This window comes from Mus musculus, chromosome 2, assembly GCF_000001635.26.
Source record: "Mus musculus strain C57BL/6J chromosome 2, GRCm38.p6 C57BL/6J".
Lineage (NCBI taxonomy): Eukaryota > Metazoa > Chordata > Mammalia > Rodentia > Muridae > Mus > Mus musculus.
Genome location: NC_000068.7, coordinates 5,120,033 through 5,127,764, shown reverse-complemented (window position 1 = coordinate 5,127,764; position 7,732 = coordinate 5,120,033).

The following is a 7,732-nucleotide window of genomic DNA, read 5'->3' as shown; positions in this document are numbered from 1 at the left end:
CCTTAGTCAGGGTGAACCAAGGATTAAATGCCTTCTGCAAGAAGGAATGTGCAGGAAGGGAAGCTCGTTGGCTGAACACTCTGGCCTAGCTAGATACCTCATTAGCATGGAGAACTCCAGGTTTCTATGCTAAGTGACTGATTGCCATGGTCCTCTGAGTGGGGTGTCATGGTTACGTGTTCCAGACGAGCAGAACTTGACGGGGAGGTGGCTCCACTCCTGACATTCTCAGTTTTGAGATTCCCTGCAGTCTAAGCCTGCTCATACTTGCCAGGCCTTCTGTCTGGCGGCACAGTCCACTTGCCCCACTGCCAAGACAAGACACTATGGAAACCAGTACAGTTTCCTGAAAGAAGAAAAAAACTAAATATAAATCCAGCATATGACCCAGCTTACTACTCTTGGGTATTTATTTGAGGGACTCCAAAACAGTTTGTCACAGAGTCACTTGTGTAGCAGTGCTCACTATAGTACTGTGCACAGTAGCTATGTTATAGAACAAGCCTAGGTATCCATCTACAGAGGGCTGGATAACAAAAATGTGAGCTATGTGGGTAGATAGGTATGTAGATAGGTAGATAGACAGATAGATAGATAGATAGATAGATAGATAGATAGATAGATAGACTTTTTTCAATCTTAAAAAAGTTATGTCATTTACAGGAAAATAGTTATAGCTGGAGATCATTGCATTAAGTAAATTAAGTCATTCTCAGAAAGACAAATATCATATATTTTCTCCCATTTGTAGTTTCTAGAGTTTGGACAGACACACATAACCATATGTGTACATGACTGGAAGGCAGAAACTAAACAGTCGAGGACTAACAAGGGGGATGCAGGAAAGAGGCTTGAAGTGAACTATATACTTGTATAAAATGCCCTTATGTAACCAAGTATCATGTAAAAAGATTATTTGCTAATAGAAAACATTTAAGAGAAAATAATAGTAAAAAAAAAAAAATTAAGGTCATTGATTGGTGCTACCCTCAATCTGGACCAGAAAAGTTTCTCTCAGAAGTGGGCAGCTGTTACTGCAGAGAGTTGTATGTGGTCAGGAACTTGGTCAAGCACTGGGTACACTTGACTTCCGAGTGCTCAGCCCTAGCTGGGACATTTCTTTTCTTTTTTTTTTTTTTTAAGATTTACTTATTTATTATATGTAAGTACACTGTAGCTGACTTCAGACACTCCAAAAGAGAGAGTCAGATCTCGTTACAGATGGTTGTGAGCCACCACGTGGTTGCTGGGATTTGAACTTCAGACCTTCGGAAGAGCAGTCGGGTGCTTTTACCCACTGAGCCATCTCACCAGCCCTAGCTGGGACATTTCTATCAACCTTTATATGTCAACATTATTATATCAACATTTAATATCAACTCAGACTCAGGGAATGTATGGGAGAGGAGGCAGGAGAAACACAAGCCCAGGAAGACGGACAGGAGTGCGATGTGATGCTTTCTGTCTTCTGCACAGGCTGGAACTGAGTGAGATGAGTCCACCTGCACATAATAAAGTCAACCGGATCACTCAGCATTCCGGCAGGCAGCACTGATGGGGGTACGAGAGGGGGGAGTGAGGGGTGGTCAAAGGGGGGAAGGGAGAGAGGAAGAGGGAGAGACAGAGACTGAGGAGAAGGAGGAGGGGCAGGAGATAGAGAAAGGAAAGTCCATGAAGGCAGGAGGGGATAGGAATTTTAGGGCAGTGAGAGGGAGGTCAATATACATTTTATACATGCATGAAATTGTCAAAGAATAAATAAAAGATGAAAAGTGTTTGGTTTTGTTTGTTTGAAAACAAGAAAGAAAGCAAGCCACATATGGTAGCACAAGCCTTTAATCCCAGCACTCAGGAAGCAAAAGCAAGTAGTTCACTGAGTTTGAAGCCAGCCTTGTCTCCACAGTGACAGCCAGGACAGCCAGGAAGCATAATGTCAGAGCACCAACAAAGCCCCAAGCCCGGAGGAAGGCAGATCTCATTAACCTTCTCACACCCGAGTCCTTGCAGGGGAATGGAAAAGGAAGTTCAAGTTCGAGAGGGCTGGCCAAGGGAGCACATATGGTTATCACAGAGCCGCTCTGCCCTGCACAGACACGTTGTCAACAAGGTCTCTTTCCCATAGGAAGTCAAGTCTCCTGGGGGAATCTGATAGAGGTCACGGCCAGTGGAAGACAGAGGGGCACAGTCTTCCAACTTGATGGAAGAGCCCCAGCTGGGCTCACTCAGCTGACCAGATACAAACTGCATGGTAGGCAGTGCGCACCTCCAGAGCTGCCTGCCATCCTAGAGCATCTGTGTGGATCTGCTTAGGGAGTAGGTAACAGGCAGGTGAGTAACACAGAGAAAGCTTATAAAAACTCTGAGCAAAAGTTACAAAGACTTCATCCACTGCGTCTGTGTTTTTGCCAGCTGCACACAGGACTTCAGAAAAGCTTAAAGGAGAGTGTTTCTCCTGCTGTCAGAAGAATCTCCCAGGATTATCTGCTTGGTAGCATGTAAAAAAAATTCATAGCTATGAATAGGAAATCTATTAATTAGCTAAATTGAAAAGGGCTGTTGAGATGGCTCAGCTGGTAAAGGTGGTTGCCACCAAGCTTGACTACCTGAGTTCAGTCCCCAGAACCCACAGGACGTAAGGAGAGGACTGACTTTGAAAGTTCCCCACTGACTGCCACGCATGTGCTGTGGCACACATGTACCACCAATACCCAGCTTACACACACACATAATGTAGAAAGTAATTTAAAGAATGAAATGGACGGAAAGTGTGTAAGAAGTTGGGGTATACCTATGTTTAATGCACTAAAAGGGTTAATAAAGATTTGACTGGAACATAAACAAAGCTAAACAGTGCGACTGGTTATTTTGGGGGGAAGAGGGTGTGGAGAAAAAGTCCACTGGTTCATTCATAGCAAACTTAAAGTGTCTCATTCTGCATTTCCTGGCCTCTCGATCGGCACTCAAATCGCAAAGATGTCACATAACAAAAACTTCTGCGACTTCTAAGCTTGCAGGAAATTAATTTGTAGAGACTATATAATTCTTCCAAAATCTTCGTTCCTTAGTTTGGTTTGTTTACACATAAAGCTGGGCATAGTGGCATACACCTTTAATCCCAACCGTCAGGAGACACAGGCAAGCAGATCTCAGTGAGTTCAAGGCCAGCCTGGTCTATATAATGAGTTACAGGTGAGCCAGGGCTGGCTACATTACAAGAGCAGGCAGAACACTCATACACATAAAATAAAAATAAATGTATTTTTTCTTTTTTTAAATCTTTTTATTAGATATTTTCTTTATTTACATTTCAAATGTTATCCCCTTTCCTAGTTTCCTCTCCAAAAATGCCCTAGCCCCTCCCCCCTCCCCCCCCCCCCGTCACCCTGATCCCCAACCCACCCACTCCCATTCCTGGCCCTGGCATTCCCCTATACTGGAGCATAGAACCTTCACAGGACCAAGGGCCTCTCCTCTCATTAATGACCAACTAGGCCATCCTCTACTGCATATGCAGCTAGAGACATGAGTCCTACCATGTGTTTTCTTTGATTGGTGGTTTAATCCTAGGGAGCTCTGGGGGTACTGGTTGGTTTGTATTGTTGTTCCTCTGATATGACTGCAGACCCCTTCAGCTCCTTGGGTACTTTCTCTGGCTCCTTCATTGGGGATCCTGTGTTCCATCCAATGGATGACTGTGAACATCCACTTCTGTATTTGCTAGGCACTGGCAGAGCCTCTCAGGAGACAACTAAATCAGACTCCTGTCAGCAAGCTCTTGTTGGCATCTGCCATAGTGTCTGGGTTTGGTGGTTGTTTATGGGATGGATCACCAGGTGGGGCAATCTCTGGATGGTTATTCCTTCAGTCTCTGCTCCAAAGTTTGTCTCTGTAAGTCCTTCCATGGGTATTTGGTTCACCCTTCTAGAAAGGATCGAAGTGTCCTCGCTTTGGTCTTCCTTCTTGAGTTTCAAGTGTTTTGCAAATTGTATCTTGGGTATTCTGAGATTCTGGGCTAATATCCACTCATCAGTGAGTGCATACCATGTGTGTTCTTTTGTGACTGGGTTACCTCACTCAGGATAATATCCTCCAGATCCATCCATTTGCCTAAGAATTTCATAAATTCATTGTTTTTAATAGCTGAGTAGTACTCCATTGTGTAAATGTACCAGATTTTTTGTATCCATTCCTCTGTTGAGGGACATCTGGGTTCTTTCCAGCTTCTGGCTATTATAAATAAGGCTGCTATGAACATAGTGGAGCATGTGTCCTTATTACATGTTGGAGCATCTTCAGGGTAGTACTATGTCCAATTTTCTGAGGAACCGCCAAACTTACTTCCAGGGTGGTTGTACCAGCTTGCAATCCCACCAGCAATGGAGGAGTGTTCCTCTTTCTCCACATCCTCGCCAGCATCTGCTGTCACCTGAGTTTTTGATCTTAGCCATTCTGACTGCTGTGAAGTGGAATCTCAGGGTTGTTTTGATTTGCATTTCCCTGATGATTAAGGATGTTGAACATTGTTTTAGGTGCTTCTCAGCCATTCGGTATTCCTCATTGAGAATTCTTTGTTTAGCTCTGTACCCCATTTTTGAATAGGGTTATTTGGTTTTCTGGAGTCCAACTTCTTGAGTTCTTTATATATATTGGGTATTAGCCCCCTATCAGATTTTGGATTGGTAAAGATCCTTTCCCAATCTGTTGGTTGACTTTTTTTTTGTCTTATTAACAGTGTCCTTTGTCTTACAGAAGCTTTGCAATTTTATGAGTTTCTATTTGTCGATTCTTGATCTTACAAGCACAAGCGACTGCTGTTCTGTTCAGGAATTTTTCCCGTGTGCCCATATCATTGAGGCTCTTCCCCACTTTCTCCTCTATAAGTTTCAGTGTCTCTGGTTTGAGCTTTGTACAAGGAGAGTCTATATCTTTTTATTGGGGAATTGAGTCCATTAATATTAAGAGATGTTAGGGAAAAGCAATTGTTGCTTCCTGTTATTTTTGTTGTGAGAGTTGGGATTCTGTTCATGTAGCTATCTTCTTTTAGATTTGTTGAAGGATTGCTTTCTTGCTTTTTCTAGGGCATAGTTTCTTTCCTTGTGTTGGAGTTTTCCCTTTATTATCCTTTGAAGGGCTGGATTCTTGGAAAGATATTGTGTGAATTTGGTTTTGTCATGGAGTACTTTGGTTTCTCCATCTATGGTAATTGAGAGTTTTGCTCGTATAGCAGTCTGGGCTGGCATTTGTGTTCTCTTAGGGTCAGTGTAACATCTGCCCAGGACCTTCTGGCTTTCATAGTCTCTGGTGAGAAGTCTGGTGTAATTCTAATAGGCCTGCCTTTATATGATATTTGACCTTCTTCCCTTACTGCTTTTAATATTCTATATTTAGTGCATTTGGTATTTTGATTATTATGTGTCAGGAGGAATTTCTTTTCTGGTCCAGTCTATTTGGAGTTCTGTAGGCTTCTTGTATGTTTATGGGCATCTCTTTCTTTAGGTTAGGGAAGTTTTCTACTATAATTTTGTTGAAGATATTTACTGGCCCTTTAAGTTGTAAATCTTCATTCTCATCTATACCTATTATCCTTAGGTTTGATCTTCTCATTGTGTCCAGGGTTTCATGGATATTTTGAGTTAGGATCTTTTTTCATTTTTCATTTTCTTTGACTGTTGTGTCCAGGTTTTCTATGGAATCTTCTACACCTGAGATTCTTTTTCATCTCTTATATTCTGTTGGTAATGCTTGAATCTATGGCTCCTGATTTCTTTCCTAGGATTTCTATCTCCAGAGTTGTCTCCCTTTGTGTTTTCTTTATTGTTTCTACTTCCATTTTTAGATCTTGAATGGTTTTGTTCAATGCCTTCACTTGTTTGGTTGTGTTTTCCTGTAATTCTTTAAGAGATTTTTGTGTTTCCTCTTTAAGCGCTTCTACCTGTTTAGCTGTGTTCTCCTGTATTTCTTTAAGGAAGTTATTAATGTCCTCCTTAAAATTCTCTACTAGCATCATGAGATATGATTTTAAATCCAAATCTTGCTTTTCCGGTGTGTTGGGGTATCCAGGACTCTCTGTGGTGGGAGTACTGGGTTCTGATGATGGCACATATTCTTGGTTTCCGTTAGCAAGATTTTTACATTTGCCTTTTGCCATCTGGTAGTAATCTCTGGTGTTAGATGTTCTAGCTGTCTCTCACTGGAGCTTGTTCCTCCTGTGAGTCTGTTATTCTGTGTCAGCACTCCTGGGAGACCAGCTCTCTCCTGGCAAGACCAGTGCACAGAGGGCTGCAGAACAACCCCACCTGGCTGCAGATGGAGGCCCCAGACCCTGTCCCAGAAGCTCTGTTGCCTGTGCTCTCCTGAGTGGACCCACCTTAGAGAGACACTGGAGGGAAAATGGTGATCTCACCTGAGTCCTGGGGTCAGAGCACTCCCTGGAGGCAAGCTCTCTTCTGGCATGAAAGGTGCTCAGAGGACTAAAAAAAAATCATTTTTAGAAAGTACTAGAGAGATGGCTCAGAGGTTAAGAGGGCTCACTGCTGTTTCAGAGGTCCTGAGTCCATTTCCCAGCAACCACACAGTGTCTCACAGTGATCTATAATGAGATCTGATACCCTCTTCTGGAGTGTCTGAAGACAGCTACAGTGTACTCATAAAAATAAAATAAATAATTCAAAAAAAAAAGTAGATTTGTTTTTTGTTCCCTTAAAATTAGCCAATTTCAAGGACCATCTTTGTTATACTTTGAAGATTAATTTATACTTTATTAACTTACAAATTAATCTCTGTTGTGAGGGCAGAGAGCCCAGGTAATCATACACACTAAGCTGGCTCTCCACCACTGAGCCACCCCCTATCAGTCACAGCCCAGTGCTGCCTGAGCTCACCGTCCTCCATCTTCAGACTAAGACTCCTCTCTACAACTCTCTTGAAATTAATCCCCACTCCCTTACAATACCGACTTGGAGGGAGATTGGCTTCAAAATAATCTTAGGTTACCCTCCACACACACAATGGCCTCCTCCAGGGCCTTCCTCATGGAACTCAGCGGTGGCTACATCACTGAAGATAATGATTTCCCCTCCCCAGCCCTGCTGCACTGAGCCCCGTGAGCCCTCACCCATCAATGACTGAATGTTACTTCAGTAGTAAGTTCTGGGTCTTAGCTCAGACCCACGCTCAGTCCTCTCACTACTTGTCCTCGCCTGACACTAGAGTGGTCATGCAAGAGCTTGGTTATCTTGTGCTCTGTAGAAGGAAGAGAGAACCTGCCTCCGTGTGCTCTCAGTGGTCTCCCAGTCTCCCACCTGCCATGTGTGGGTTCTTCCCAGTAAGACAGGTATCATGGAAGAACAAAACTATCCAGCCCTCACTTTTGTGGTGGTTACTGTCATGTCACGCCCACCCCTACCCCTGGACCCCGTTAGTTTGGTTTGATACAGTCTCCTTTTTGGGTGGAAGTTGGTTTGGTTCATGTAGCCCAGCCTGTCTTTCACTGTGTAGCTGAGGATAATGTTGAACTTCCTACACTCCCGTGTGTTTTCCCATGAACTGAGAATACAGCTGTGCACTTCCAGATGCTGTTTTATGTAGTGCTGGGGATTGGAACCAGGGCTTTGGGCAGGCTGGGCAAGGACTCTCCAACTACTGCCCCGCCCCCTTCTACTGCTGTTCTGTGTACCGCTCTCCTTCTCCCTCCTCCCACAAGAGATGAGACTCCTTGGTACCCACCCAAGAC